The 16,151-nt window shown below is 43.3% G+C and overlaps 1 protein-coding gene across 15 annotated transcripts in view; it reads left to right on the forward strand.

Moving 5' to 3' along the window:
* MCTP2 (multiple C2 and transmembrane domain containing 2) overlaps nt 1–16,151 on the forward strand; it is a 149,819-nt gene that overhangs the window by 8,447 nt on the left and 125,221 nt on the right. For 10 of the 15 annotated variants that reach the window (XR_009208284.1, XM_058422360.1, XM_040077311.2 and 7 more), the window contains exons 2-4: nt 7,781–8,579; nt 10,727–10,938; nt 12,108–12,243. The exons of 1 other annotated variant lie outside the window; for it this stretch is intronic. The gene's annotated coding sequence lies outside the window, so the exon portion shown is untranslated. Of the gene's footprint in view, nt 1–7,780; nt 8,580–10,726; nt 10,939–12,107; nt 12,244–16,151 lie in introns of those variants that run through there. 4 more of the 15 variants (XM_058422359.1, XM_058422361.1, XM_058422363.1 and 1 more) reach the window with 4 other exon arrangements.

Below are 16,151 nucleotides of genomic sequence, written 5' to 3' on the forward strand. Positions count from 1 at the left end.
CTGCTCCTAGCAGATACAACCCAGAGAAGCTGTCCCTGCCTATGGCAGGGGGGAGAATGAGATTTAAGGTCCATTCCAGTCCAAACCATTCTGTGATTCTGCAAACCTGAGCTCGGGAGCGCATTTGGAGCTTGGCTGTTGCTTAGGGAAGGAGTGAGGCCAGCGAAGAAAATCCAGTTCACCATGAAACAGGCACAATGTAGGCGGCTTTGAAATAATTGCAGGAAGAAAGATGGGGGGAAAATAGACAGCAAATTGGTCTGCAAAAAGGAATTGCATCAGAAGAAGTATGGATAAGTGACGTAGTTCAGAAATTCTTTGGGGTTTTTTTAACAGCTTCTGAGGAGCTTGTCTGAACACAAACTTGAAAGTGGATTAGAAGGTTAGCCTGGCAGGATCTAAACTTTCAGGTATCTCTTGAGATCCATGCTTTGTTCCAGGCTCTGCTACTGGCCTAGAAGGAAGAAGAAATTTGGAGAGGATATTTCATCTGTCTTTGATTTCCTATAAAATCAAAGCAGGGATACCAGCTACCATGAAAACATGTGGAGATAAGCTGAAGGAAAGTTATTAATTATAATGGTAAAATCATTTCCATGATTGTCTATGGCAAGTTTCCCAAATTAAACTCTTGAGTTAACTTCTTTCGGTAAATAAAAATCCCTTGTTTATGCCTCTTTTCCGCTCATGTCTGGAATACAAGAGGGATCTCAACTTTCTGTTGCTTCCACTTAATTGGATTAGTCAACTACCTCCAGAGGTATGTGCCTCAGGTCCAGTTCTTGCTGACAGCCAAACCAATGGGCCATTACATGAGGTAGATGGAATCCAGCATCAAAGGAAAGAGCAATTTGGGCTGGAGAGATGCCAGGATCTTTTTGTGCTTAACCAAATACCTGCATGCACAGAGATTTTTTTTTTTTTTTCCTCATTGCTGCCGTGCTTCCTTATGGCATTAAAGCATTAAAAAAAAAGCATTAAAGCCTCTGCTCGTGAGCGGGGTTGTTGCTACCATTATCTCCAGGGCCCAAATGAAAAATGGTGTGGGGTTGTCTGTGATGCGGGAGATCACTTCTCACTTACCAAAGCTGGTGGCTCTGGGGAGTGACAGTGAGTGCTGCAAACAACTGCCTACACATGGGATTCTTAGCAGTGCTCCCATATGATCATCTCTTCATCCCTTCCTGACACAGATTCCACAAAGAAAATTAAGGCTTTCCATTGTTATAATGTGGCAGGGGGCGGCTGCAAGGAGAAGGGAGATGGGAGTTCCTGCTGAGTTCTTCTAATGAAGCTGTTGCTGCAAAATAGCTTCCAAAACATCTGTGAAGGTCCCTGGAGAGCCTGTCAAAGATGTGGCATTGCGATAGTTTGTGTTGCCCTGGTGTAGACCTCAAGAGTGTGCTCTGTGCTCTTGGCTGGGGTAGCTCACAGACAGCATCCCCGTGGAAGTGTCATTCACTGCAGCAAGGACCACCTGCAACCTGAGAGTGGCTCCTAAACAGACATGGGGAAGCTGGAACTGTCTCAAAATCTCTCTTTTTCCTGCTCTTCAAGAGACTTTGAAGTCTCTTGAAGAGCAGGAAAAAAAATCAGATAAATATCCAGTCCAGCATGTGTGAGAAATTAATCCCCTTGACCTCCACGGAGCTGAGTGCAGCTGTTTTGCAGATTGACCCCTTTGGTTTCTACGCAGAGCCAGATAGAGCAAGAGAATTGTGTTTACTGTGTAATTTCTATCCTGCTATCAGTATCCTCCTGGGAAAATGATCTTTGTGTTCCTTTTCTGCTGAGGAGTTTGGAAGCAGCGGCAGAAGGATGGTAACTGGGCTTTGCTGCTTCTCAAAGTTACTGTGGGGCCAGGTTGATGCAAAGCTAACGTAATCTGGAAAGATCTGCTAATCAAACTGTTGGCCAGCCTGCTTGGCACAGCCCATCCCCAGCTCTGTGCCTTAGTTTTCATGTCCAAACGTGGGAGACGATGCTGATCTTTGAATTACTTTGTCTGGAAGAGGAAAGAAATGTTTGAGCATTGCTTATGTGGGATTCTCCCTCCTTATTCCTAATCCATGGAATTGGGAGCTTTGCTGCAGGAGCAGGCTAACATGAAGAGCAGTGAAATCAAGAGAGTTTTCAGAAAGCTCAGGGCTGCCTTTAGAGATGCAGCCTTTCCCAGAGTACCTGCTAGAGCTGTGAGAGACCTGAATTAACTTATTGGGAGCAAAGTTGTTAGAGCTGGGGCACTCTTTGCAGCCCACAATACATTTGCAGCTGCTTCCTCACCAAGTCAAGTGCTCAGTTTCGGGCTCTTTTGGTGTGAAGGTTGTTGGGATTTTTTGGTTTAATTTTGTTTTGTTAATCAGTCCCTGGCTGCTTCCACTCCTCCCACTTCTGCTGTGCGGATATTCAGCTTTTCCACAAGCCTTGAGGCAACATGCCCGTACAGATCAGGGAGGTACAAAGACTCCTCTTGAAAGTCTTGTCCTGGGGGGTCTCCATCTGTAAAACCTGGCTCTATAATACCAGCATCTGGGTATGCTTGTTCTCAGCATAGGATAATATATGAAATCAGGCATTCCAGTGTTAGTCCTGGGTGTGGGTTTGCTACTCTGACTTGGTTTTCTTTTTCCTTTTTTTTTTTTTTTTTTTCTCTTAAGGGGAAGATATTCTTGCTTTATTTCCAGAGGCCAGCCTCTCCAAAGTTGTGAACACAAGAGCTTGCCAAATATTAGCTTTCAAGGTTTTAGGTTGCACCGTGTTTACTCGAGTTACCTCTTCTTGAAGTCTATATAAAGAGTCGTGTTTGCTCAAGCACACTCCTAAAAGCCCCAAGACAAGGCTCTGGAAGGAGGTATGCAGCAGCAAATGTAAATATTGCTGTTCTTAAAACTGGAAGCACTCTGAGTAATCTATAGAAGGAAATAGTAATGTGAGGAAAAGGCCCGAGATTTGGAGGAAACTTTATAGCTCCAAATCAGGAGGTGAAGACTACAGAGCAGTACCTAGAATTGATAAAATCCAGAAATTCAGGGATATTGTAAACACACTTTCTCGTGGCCCAGGCTTAGCCCTGCAATCACAGCTGCTCTCTTCTGTTCCCCAGTGCTTCCCTTTACTGTCACCAAGGCAGCATTTTCCCTGAGCCCAGACCCTGAAGCAATTGCTGGGAACAGTTTTTAGGGATTTTGCTGGACGAACTATGATGGCCTCTTGCTGTGGGACAAAGTTAGAAACAAAATATTTGCTGTACTTAGCCAAGTGATCCCTTCCCACCTTTTGTCAGTAACTGGTGTCATTTTTCTGAAAAAGTGGTGGAAATATGATCTGAGTTTCAGGTACTCCATGACATGATAAACAGGAGAGGAATTTTCATGAAGAAGTGCCAAGATATAGCGCAAATAAAGAAAAAACAATTGAATTAAAATTCAACCACATTATTTACCAGCCTCCCCACCTGCCTCTATATGCAGGTATGCCGAGACCAAATTCACATTGTGTTTCCTGCCGCTGAGACAAGTGAGCAGAGCGCTGGCTGGGCTGAGGAGAATATTTGCCTTTGCCGTGCCACTTTTTCTATGTATCAACAGGCGTCCCACCTAATTCCCTCTTCCTTTCTTCCCTCTCTGTACACAGCTATTTCCATCCTTCCCGCAAACCAGGGCAGGAAACAAATAAATGGATCTGTAGCAGGGGAAAAAAAAAAAACAAAACAAAAAACCAACAAACGAAAAACCCCACCCCTGTTCACGAGTTAGTGCAGAATGATGAGGCTCATCAGTGTATTTATGTGTCGCTGCGCAGCCCCGATGCGGGGCCGGAGGCGGCAGGAGCAGCTGCGATCCGGCGGGGTTCTGGATTCACGGTTTCCCGGTGCCATCTGCTGGCACAGAGCTCTCCTGCGCTCGGAGCCCTCCAGCTCCTCGCACAGAGCAGATGCTGCTGCTCCTTGCAGACGGTGAAACCCCGATCCACCTCTCCTGGATGATTTCTTGGCCTTTGCAAAGCGAATGCTCCCCGCAGCCGAGCGCCTGCAAAGCCGCTCTGCTCACGGTCCCTCCTGGGCTTTCGCTGAGCTGGGATTCCCCGGGGTTTTCCTCACCTCCCTTTGTCCGGCTGTAATTCTGTCTGCTCCGAGGGAGCAGCCCCGGATCCAGGGGGAACTGCAGGTGGAGCCTTTTTTTTTTTTTTTGTAACCTAACAGGCTAAATTTTTCAATCCGTGTGGTTTTGATGGAGAGGGTTTGCCTCCGGTGCAGAGTGATGGCAGTAATTCTGCAGAGGTAGGGTTGTAAAGACACTGCTGGAAAGCTTTCAGAGCAATGGAGGATTTACTTTTATAGGAATCTCTAAAATGACCTGAAAAAAGGAGAAAAAAAAAAAAAAAAATTCCATGTGACACAGGATGCAGGGAAGTTTTTCCTCTCTTGTAAAAGGGATGTGGGGCAAGCAAAGATGAGCTGTGAAAATGGCATTAGTTGGTGATATTTCTTGGCTTTGGCAGTTAGCGCTCCAGGTAAGTTGGTAGAGCTGGTTTTATGCTTTAAATTTGCGTTTTTCACTGCCTCCATGGCAGCATCTGCTCTGGGATGGTGTGTGCTGCCAGGGGACTGATCTCTTTATCTTCCTTGCTGCTGGGAAGAGCATTTTAGTGTGTGTCAGAATCCTGATGGTGCCCACGTGCACTGCATCAGCCTAAAGACAGGACGTGTGTCAAAGCCGAGATGTTATTTCACTTTTTAGTCTTCCATTTTTTAGAGGTAATATATCATGTTCAAACACCACATATATATATATATATATATATATATATATATATATATATACACACACACATATACACACTTGCTTCATGCACTTTGCTTTGACTTCAGGTTTGCTCTGGGCTTCCCTTATTTCTGCCTGTGGGGAACTTGCACCACTTAACCACAAACAAAGTGGAGCTTCTGACACTTCAATTCTGGTATGTCGGGAGTGGGTAGTGACAAGACCTAGCTGGGAGCTGTGCTAGCACGTTTGCAGATAGGGATCAGAGGTTTGAAACAGATGACACGAGGATGAATGAAGAGGAGAAATCGCTAATCAAATTCTCCAGGGCTGCAATGCAATAAACCAGGGTAACTTGATGGAAAATGTAATCAAGCCTTCTAGTCTGTTTTTCAGCTACATCTAGGCTTCAATTTTCCAGCCTTTGTGCCTCCCTCTCACGTGGACTTTAAAAGGAAGGAAGATGTCTGTGAGGATCAATGGAGTAATTTAGTTTTACCAAGAGAGTCCAGTAATCCTGTTGGACAGATCTTCCAGAGATTTCTTTCTCTTAATTGAGGAAATATTGTAAAGAAATTCTCAATCTTCAGCCCATTACTAGTATAGCTAGTGCCAAAGCAATAAGCATAACCTTGTGGTGGAAATGGACTTTTTCCCCTTCATTGGTCAATAAGTGGATACATTTGAGGGTTGTTTTCTCTATCTCGCACATATATAAATCAGCTTTTCTGAGTTTCAACACCTAATTTTGTGATGGGGATATTGGTGTTTGTGTTCACTGCCACATTTATCGAAATGATTTAAATTAATACAGAATATTTATCAATAAAAAACATTTGTAGACATCATGATGGGCTGCATGTATTTTTTTTGAGATGACAGGATGCAAAAAAAGCATTGCCCTCACATTACTGGATGGAGGTGTCTCCTTGTTTAGAGATTTTTACTGGATACATAATTGCAGATATTCTGACATTTCTGTAGGATAAAAGGAGCTGGGCAAATTCATGGTGGAGTTGCAGATATTGGTTTTCTACAAAAGAGAAAGTTTTCCTCTAAAAAATGCCGTGTAAAAACTCAGCAGTTGCTGACTCCATGTTGAATTTGAGCCAATATTTAACATTAAAAAGTCCTGATCAAGCACTTCGCATTCTACAGCATTTTGGATCCATCACTTTTCATGTTTTAACATTGGCCAGGAGGGAGAGGATGCACTGAATTTTTGCTTTAAGTCTTAGAAGTTCTCTGCAAATGAATACCTTGATTTTTCCTTCTTTTTTTTTCTCCCCTAAAATTTGCTTGCAGGTTGCATGCTAACCATTGTTTTGTCAGGAACAGCCTGACTAGTTTTCAGGAGAAATGATAAACTGCTAGGCAGCTGTGAGCACTCATGGGACCAGATTGCTCTAAGACAGAACTTTTTCAGTCCCATCCCTAGAGGTAATTTCAATGTCTGCAAGGGAATGTGTTTATGTACCCTGGGACAGTAAGATAAAGAGGTTGTCAGCTCTTCTAGGGCAGTCAACAAATAAAAAAAATTATGGAGAAACACTTGAGTGATCTGACCTTGCAATGGACGTCATCTTAAAATGGTGTTCAACTGGCAGGGTTCAATGAGGAAATGTCACAGCCATTTAAAGGAATTTAGTGTGTAATTTTAAGTGTATTTCAGGCTGCTCTAAATCATGGGAAGGATGTAGGTGCAACTTATAAATCCCCCCTACATTTGGGGGATTTGAAACAGCATCTTATCCACACTCTTGTTGCACGTCTTTTGGGGGAGCTTGACAGAGCTGGAGGATGCTCTGGCTGCTTATAAAACACACGGGGTGGATTTGCTACTAAAACAGAAACAAAAAACCAGGAGTCAAATGGAAGCAGCTGCCCTTGGAAGCTCTGACATTGTCTGCTCTCTTTGACTGCAATTTTCTGCATTTCTTTCCACCTCCTGCAGGTCCCCAGGATCTGGGGACTGGATGGGTTGGAGAAGTTGCCCTTTGCTTTGTGCTATTCCTCTGTAGCCAGCAGTTTTCTGTAAGTGAGGTTTGCTTTCACTGAGCTTTCAGTTTCATGGCCTCTGTGCCAGAGTCAAAACGAGATTTAAAAGAAGATTTTTGGTGTTTCCGTACATCGGTGTTAATATTCACTGGGAAGGAACATGAGGGCTTTTATATTTGGGTTTTTTATGTTGCCTCTGCACTCTTTTGCTCTCAACTGATTTGGTTTTTGGGCTTGCTCAAAGTCTCCATGTGGTTTAACCCAGAGATGGTTATACTTGGGAGTGGGAGAGGGTTTACTGGTATTTGAATGATGAGAATACTGAACTATTTAGGGGATGCAAAATAGGAGTTGCTACAGGAAAACCACAAGGGCTCTTATTAAGCAACTGTACAGTAGAGGGAAGACTCTGGTTTTTGGTAGGCATTTTAGGTCCCTCAGGGTCCACTGTTCCTTGGAGATGCCAAAAGCTTCCACCAGTATCATACTTTGCATGATTCTCACAAGGATGCTCGTGTTCAGGCTCTAAATTTTCAGATTTCTCATTAAAAAAAAAAAGTATATTTATTTGATAATATCTAATTTTGCCTGAAAATAAACGACATAAGCTACTAAGGAAGTACAAAGGCTGGAGCCTGTGCAGCCGTGGAGCTGTCTGATTCGCAGCATCTCGCCTTGAGATCTTTGCTTCCCGTGGCCACAGAGCGGCAGCAGAATCCAAGCAGGATTCCCCATCCTAAAGCAGCGCCAGGAGCGAACCCTCGGGAGCTCGGGCAGGTGCGGGGCTTGACTGAGCTGAATCACTTCTGGCAGTTCTCGGTTCCTTTTGTGCTGTGCTCCTGGAGGAACTGGACTGGGTGGGAGTGGCACAGAATTTCTAGACACTTCCAGTAAGTTTTGGTTGAGTTGCGTGGCTTTTCGAGGAAATTTTATAAGCATTTGGGGTTGGTTTTTGTGTGGTGTTGTGTTTTTTATTTATTTATTTATTTATTTTTATTTTTTTTATTTTTTTATTTTAGCCTCTCTCCGTGGGTGCGTTAAAGGCATGGCAGAAATCAGTCTGGCTTTGGGGCATATGTGCTTTACTTCAGTCCTGTCACATCGTCATTGCAGCTTCAGGGTCCTGCTAGGCTCTACAAACACTGCATGAAACCATTCCCTAACTAATCCTTGAAGCCTGAATAAAAAGCGACAAGGAAAGGACCCTTCCAAAAGTTACAAAAGCATGGAGGCAGAGGAAACTTCGTCTTTGTGGCTAAGGATTTCTCTAGAGACAACTGAAAAACTGAGTCTTTATAAAGCATCTTGTTCTCTTGGGATAAAGTCTTCAAGTGTTTGAATGCTGCTTGCCTAAAACAATGCTGGAAATACCTCAGGAGGAGACTGGAAAGAAAAGTTTTATCACAGCCCTGGTTCCAAACCCACTTGCTTCCCCATGGCCTGAGCCACAACTGATAAGCAAGGACAGGGCTGAACGGCATCTAATCATCTATTACAAAAGAAAAATAGTGCAGCTCAAAAGGGATTTTTACCTGCTGCTACATAAATCTTCATGCAGTTTCTCTGCTTGTCTAGAAGGACAGGAATTTCTTTGCAACCAGAAAAAAAGATGTTGGCTGTGCCTGTAGCATGCCCAGCTCAGCAGAAGGGAAATGCTTGTTCATTATTTGCAGCCATAATTAGTATGGGACACTAGTTAAAGGAGAAGGTGTTTGCTAAGCAATCACCCAGTGAGATACGAGGCTCTGGGAGCAGCATTGGACAGCGCTAGCTGGAAGGAATGTGGTCATACAGGAAAGCAGGGCAAAGCACCACCAGGTGTGTGAACTCTGCAGCATTTTTTTCCTGCCTTCCTCGTAAATGGATTAGAGACAACTTGAATACCTTCCTCAATTAGCACTGTTTCCTATAGATGGAGTAATTTGCTAGTTTAAATAGGAAATAATGTCGTACAATCTATTTAAATGACTCATCAAATGGGCTGATTCAGCCTGTCCTGTAGGAAGGGGTGTCTCAAGGTGCAGTCCCACATGTGCTGTACCCCCAGACCACAGGCTGTCACCTCTCTCATGTCACCAGGGGTCTGTTTAATGCTTTTGTTCTCTTGTCTTTTCAAGTTTGCCAGAAATGAGGTGCACACACCTGTCCGAGTGATGTGGGTGCCAAGGAATTTTTTTTGAGAGATCATCTTGAGTGGGATTGCAGGACCAACTGGGCATCAGGCCCAGCAAGAACAGGGTGTGAAGGGCAGGTCCTGCCTGACCAGCCTGATCTCCTGTGGCTGACAGAGTGTCTCCTTTGACCTGCCCAGTGGATGAGGGAAAAGGATGTTTTCTACCCAGACCGTAGAAAAACCTTGGTGGGTTAGCGGCTGGACTCAAGGATCGTAAGAGATCCTTTCCACCCTTAAAAATTCCATGATTCTACAGCTGAGATGGAGATAAATTATCTTGCAGCTTGCAACAGCTGGATGCAATAAAGAACGTATTGCAATTTTAAGCTTTTCTTTTGATCGCTAACCGTTCATTATAAAAGAAAAATAGTGCCACCCAAAGTGGATCTTTATGTCCTGGTTCATAAATCTCTACGGTTTATCTCCTTGTCTAGGAAAAACAGGAATTTCTTTAAGGTGTTTTTGATCAAAATTAATGCTTATCTGTGTTCAAGGCTGAACACAAGGCTGGAACACTGGCACACCCTCTGCAGACTCTTTATGATTTTCCACTGTACTTTGCAAATGAAATGCTCTAGCACAGAATCTGTAGTCATTTCACTCCAAGTGGCTTTTGGAGGGCTACTCTGACCATGAAGGTAACCTGGATAACCTGGAAGGTTGGTATATTCTTTTAGAGAAAGGAATTAAACAGAATCCTTACAACTCCATTCCTTGGCAAGCCTGATGAATCCCTGACCAGCCTCTTGCTGTTCTTGGGAAGCCACAAACACCTCTACAGGAGGTGGCACAAATACTCTGCATCTCACCTGATACATTTTCATGCATCTCACTGTTTTAAATCCTCTTCTATGCATACTCTTAACTTCCATGATAAATCTTTTATTTCCCTCCCTCGGCTGGAGGCCAGACTTTCAGCCCCTCAGTGCAATGCCAGCTTTGGGGCAGAGAGGGGTTGGGTGAGCACCTCCCTTTCTCCAGGGCCCAGTTCCATCAGCTCAGTCAGTCTGCTCTCGGGCTTTTCCCTGAAAAAGTGTCAGTTCTTTGGTGTCATTCCTGCTTGCACAAGTTCTCTGAACTTTAGCTGGCTGTTTGCATAACCAGGAGTGTATTTCCTGGCTGGCATGTGGCCCTGGGATCTGTTTATGAGCAGTAGTCCTGGATGGTGGCGAGTTGGTGTTCAGAGCTGTGGGTTTGTGCTTCACGTGCTCTGCAGGGTCTGCCAGGGGCTTAAATCCTTGTCTCATTTACTCACCTTGTGATTTAATTTCTGGCCTCTCCCCCACCCCAAATATCACTGTACTGGGACTTTGTACAAAGATCAGATTCCCAGATGTGATCCTGATGATGATCTGAGGGAAAGTGCCTGGTACCAAAATGTCAGTTCTTCTCAAAAGTTTCTAAACATTATCCACCTTCTTACCATGCAACTGTAAACTGAGACTGTCTCAAAAGCCAGGTTTTCAGGATATGGAATCATTTATAGAGTCTGAACAGTAATAATGCCTCAAATGCACTTTGAGCTCAAGCTTTTGATATTTCTGTACACCCATTTGTTATCCATCTGATTTTCAGATTCAGTGTGGATTTCTTGCAGACTGCACTTCTTCCTCCAAGCCATCTATCTGCTGAGTGTCTACTGATCCTGTTTAGTGCCTCAAGCAAGCAGAAGACTATATATTTGCTTTTCCTCCTGAGTTTGCCATTTCTCTCGCTGACACTTAAAGTCCACTCGGCACCAGAGCTGCACAACTGCACTCTGCTCATCCACTTTTGTCTCTTCTGTTACCAGACCTGCTCTCGCTGGTGTTTGGACCTTCCAGCTCATCTGGGGGTGAAACCTGCAGCTCAGCCAGAAGGGAGGAGTTTCTGTGCTGCTGAGACAAGGGCAGACAAAGCCCATTTGTTGCCTGAATGCTGCAGAATGGCCTTCTTTGGCAAAATGTAGAGGTAGCCAAAACCCAGCCTGTGCCCCCCTGAACCTCATGATGGAAGATGATCCAGGTGTGTTTCTGTTTAGCTCCCTCATGTAAGAGTGGTGCTGTTCTGAGTGCTATGGCATGAAGTTTAGTGGTATAGAAAGAAATGTGGTGATGCCAATCAGTATAGGCTAACAAACCTTTTTAACCTTATTTAATTCAGGTACAAAACAATTCCTATGCAAATAAATGGAGAATCTGAGCTGTTTTACCAGAGCTACTTCTTTTCTGTAGAGTTCAGATGCTGTGACCATTTAAAAATGGAAATACAGTTAATAGTGAAATCATGTATTTGACACATCCACTCACACATGCAACAGAACCCATGGCCTTCTACAGCCAGAAGGAAATAATATTCTTCCCAGGGCTATGATGTGGTTTCTCCCTGTCAGAGAGAGGCAAAGGAAGAGAGAGGAAATATTCACTTCAGGCAGAGGAGAAGGAGAGATTTCCATCAAGTCTGTCTTATGTTGTCAACACCAGAGAGAAATATTTCATGCTTTTTTATAAGTTTACTAAATCATATGGGAACATCAGGCTCTGAATAAGGAATAGCACGGAGGAAAAGAATGACTCAAAAGTTGATCTGTCTTACTGAAAGCACAGCTAAACTCTGGGCACGCACTATTCCTGAAACTGTTTTCCCTGCTCTTAAGGTTTATCCTTGAAGTCTCTGATTTGCTACAGTTATTGGAGGAAATGAATGCTGGAGTCTGCACAGGATGTTTGTAATTCTTCTAGTGGTATAAAAATAACTTTCCCAGTTTTGACTGAGTCCTCATAAAGATCATTTTGGGTTTATGTAATGAAATTTGGCAAATTCCTAAAGTTATTTTCTATTTAACTACCAGTCTTAGAAACAAGATTGTCAGTGTACATCATTGACATATCAGCTGTTAGGAGTGATAGACTTGTAAAGAAGCAGCATTTTCCTGCCTTCTTAGTGTCGTAATTTTGAAAATCAGTGTACTAACCTTCACTTTTAGATTTGACTTCATTCCTTACTCTTGAATTTTCCTTATTTTATTTATATATTTATTTTTGAGATTCAGACTCCTAAAAAAAAAGTACATTTCCTTCTGGAAATATGACATTTTAACCCTTTAAATAAAATAGTCCTAAATTTAATTTCTCTGTAAAAATTGTGGAACTAAATTTTGTCCTCATGTAAGTTTTTACTATTTCTTCTAAAAGCACAAAGGTGATGGTGCAACAGTTGCTCTTTGGATCATCCAGAAATTGGAGCCAGTCTGTGAGATTTAAGAAAGTTTATGCTGTATCAGACTTTCTCAACAGAAGAACCCCAACTCCTTCTCACAATGGTTTAAAGGTATGTAAAATACAGCCATGTGAAACATTCATAAAGGCAAATGAAGCAATAGCCCACATACACATGGGTGTTTCTCCTGTGTATTGAGAACCAGAAAGGGGAAGCATTTTCATTTTGCACCATTTTTAGGCAGAAAAATTGAACCCAAATATTAATAAACAATTTTTAGAAAGGAAGTTCTCCTTAGGTGGGAAACTATTTGCTCTGTGAGAATCTGACCTGGTTAATCTGCTCTGTCTTTGGGAACCAGGGCAAGATCAATAATTCTATTGAGAAGGTTTGACCCGAAGAAACCATAACAAATCCTATGGTGTGACCACCGAGGTCCTCTCCTTGGAGCTAAGATAAAAACATTTCTCTTTGTGGGTGTCACATGCCACATCTCAGTGCTGGGAGTGGTTACCCTGGTGGAGGCTTTGACGGAGGTGGATGGGGTTGAGTGAGCAGCAAGGCTCAGGAGCATCTGAAGGGGGCTGGGGAGCAGGCAGAGTCCCCTTCTGCTGACCAGATCTATTAAACCAGTGATTAAAAGGCTGTTGGAGCTCAAGTCCTCTTTCACAGCTGCAGAGGAGAAAGGGTTCAGGCAAACCTGATTGTCAGCTTGCGTCAGCCAAAATAGCCACTTGAATTTATGCAGCCAGTTCAGGTTTTTCCAAGTGATGCAAAACCAGGCAAACTGGGAGAGTCTCACTGGAACTCAGGGTTTCCAGAGCTGAATGAAGAGCAGGACTCAAAGGCCAGGCTATCTGGGAAGAGTTTTGTGAGAACTCTGGGAGAAGAAAAGGATCTAGAATAGTTTTTTGTCTCTGGAGAATGTAATTCTCTAGCAAAAGGAGGTGAAGGGGGCAGGAAGTTCCATGTTGGGCGCTAGAGCACAGGATTAGAAGCAGTGGGAGGGTAGCCTTGAAGGCATCTCCTAATTAATGAAGTTGAGGTGCGCCAATATGAAAAGGCACTGTAATGTTTAGCAGTGGCTCCCCTTGGGCTGTCCCAGAGCAGTGGAGCTCTCTGCTCCTGCGTGTCCCTGTCACCCCACACCCTGGATGCTCAGAGCTGTGTCCTCTCTCTGCTCCCAGGTAAGTGTTTGGATGTTGAATCCCTGCTCGTTTCAGGGTTTTTTTTGGTCGGGATTTGTTTTTCCATCAGGATTATATCAGTCTTGGACTATGTCTTCCCCATCTAGTTATGGAACATTCTGGAGCGTTGGCCACAGGCAGAGAAATGGTGTAATGGGAGCCAGGCTGGGCATGGGAAACAATTCAGGGACTGATCAGAGAACATTGCTCATTTTTGGAGGGTTTGGTACCGTTACTGGCATGGAACTTTAGAGTCTGCATTCTAATGTGGCACAAGAGCCTGCTTCCAGGCACCATCTCTTATTTTTACTGAGTTACCATCTTCATGTTTAAAATATCTTCTGCTAAAGGAATATAGAAGAAGAGAAAATATTCTTGATGTTTTTTATCTGATGCTTTTCTTCAGAACTTTGTTTTCTATACCCTGCAATAATCTATGAAATAGATGCAGATTTTTCCTAAGGTACCAAGAGCATTTTGTGGCATCTGGGATAGCAAGTAAAAATTGTGGGCACCCCCTCAGATTGATCACCTGTTCTAGTGTTGATTTTGACTGCAAACCTTCTTTCCTATACTAAATTTGAAGATATTTACTGGTGGTGGGGAGAAGAACTTGTACTTTACAAGCAAACAAATATTTGTTTCCTTTACCCAGTACATACTCCCTTTCTTTCCGTGGTTCCTTTTCTAACTCTCCAATTTACTTGCATGTTTTCAAAATAAGAGTCTGGAAGGATTCCCAGTTTGCTCCACTTAGGCATCGTTGCAATTATAATTTCACATTTGGCCCTCAGCAGAACAGAGTGTCTCATCTCTTAGAAAGGAATATTCATAGGAAAACAAATAAAAGCACTCACCAGCTGGTGCCTGGTGAATTATACTGTTCGAAGTTCAAGGATATTGAGGATAGTATGTGCTGATTGGCATTTATATGGATGTTTCACTGGCATCATTTGACTCTTTCTAGCACTAAATTCAGGCAGATACACACCAGTGTCGTTTTTGTCTTGCTGTGTGAAAAAGATGTTTAAGCTCTCACAAACTTTCCTTGTTCCCTGTAGAGACTTGCAAATGCTCTAGGTTGGTTCCTCTCTTCCCTGATCCCACAGAATTCTCTCTTTAGTCCTTTATAAAACATAGGTGGAGGCAGGCTGTAGCAGCAGCTGGCTGCCAGGAATGCCTTGATTGCAGAGGGATCCCAGCCAGGAGGAGTTGTGATCCGCTTGCCTCCTGTTAGCCCTCAACCTGCGGTGTCACTGCTGGACAAATCTCCCCCTCCTCTCCTTCTCTCCCATCGCCCAGAAAGGGGCTTGGAGAACTGCAGCTGGGGGTTAAAAGGAAAGTAAAATGCTCTGGTGTTTTCCCCCTGGTGTAAGAGGAATCATGTCACAACTTCCTTCACCGGCTGCTAGACCACAGCTTGCAACATGGGAATGCTGTCTGTGGGGGAAGAAAGTTTTAAAAGTTAACATGCGGGAATACTTTGCCCAGAATCTTGGGGGATTTGGAGCCCTGGTTTCCACTGAACTTGAAGAACAATGGAATTGCATCAGTCGTCTCCAGGATGTAGAAAAAATAAAACATTTTGGTGCTAAGGCTGCACTGCAATAGTGGTAAAAATCCTGATTTTTGAAGAGCAAAGTCTCTCCAAACATGGCTGCTTAGTCTTTCTCAGTATGAAATTATTTGCATCAATTGGAGATTTATAAAGAAAATTAGCAACAAGATGCTTAAAGGATACATAATTTTGAAACATCTTGCCATGTGATTTATAGAAATGCCATGAAAACACATACATGCATTGTAAATGCATTTATGCATTACAAAATCTTTTAAAACACCCACACTCAACAGGTTGTTTTTCTTCTCTGTTTTCTTTTGCTGCATCTTAGTTCCAGCTATTGGGGATGGTAAATGTACAGACATAATATGGTTTGGTCATTCTGTACTAAAACCTTCATTCGTATCCCTGTGCAAAGCAGAATATGCTTTTATTCCTAACTTATTGATGCTTGCCTATCTCTTATCAGCTCTGCTGAAGCTGGATATATAAAGCACCTGGCTGTCAGCTCTGGCTGTTACCTGGAAACATCACTCAACTTTTAGTGCTCTTTCACCCACCGGGTCCCTAGGTTTATATTAAAAACCTTGGCAGTAACCTTTTGGGTTTACCAGGGAGGCAGGGGGGAAAGCAAGCTCAAAGCACTTTTGTTATACATATATGTTTTATATCAGCCTCAAACTGCTGAGACAAGAATTAGGTGGGGTTTTTTCAAGCTGCAGTGCCATAAATCTCTTGTAGTTTATCGGGGCTGAGTGGCTGAGGTGATCCTCCATAAACAACTCAGACATGTGGAAGATGAATTTTAACGAGTGTTCTCAAAGCTAAGTGCTACCTCTTGATTCTGCGCCTCAAATTCACTCATTTTTTATTTTTATGTTATATCAGAGGCTGCTCTGTGCTTTTTTCCCCTCTAATTATCAACGCTCAGGCTGGATTCTGTCAAACCCAGAGGAAAGGGAACATAGCTGCCTACACAGAGGCGGGGTTTCCACCTGGCCTCACTTGTGCAAGAGTTTAAACTCCCAGTCAAAACACCTGGGCTTTTAAAGAGGAGGGATTAGACACTTGTGCCTAGGGATTGTTTCATTTGGTTTTGCCTGTGCAAAAGGCTTTTGTGTTTCATGTCCTCTCTGTAAAATGTTCAACCTTGTTCTAGGAAAGACTCCAAAGTAAATGAGAGCAGCCTCAGGGGCTGTTTTAAATCATAGCAGCTGAGGCCTTACCCCAGCACTTCACGCTCCACCCTGTGTCTGTTCCACCAACACTCT

The sequence above is a fragment of the Hirundo rustica genome, chromosome 13 (assembly GCF_015227805.2).
Source record: "Hirundo rustica isolate bHirRus1 chromosome 13, bHirRus1.pri.v3, whole genome shotgun sequence".
Lineage (NCBI taxonomy): Eukaryota > Metazoa > Chordata > Aves > Passeriformes > Hirundinidae > Hirundo > Hirundo rustica.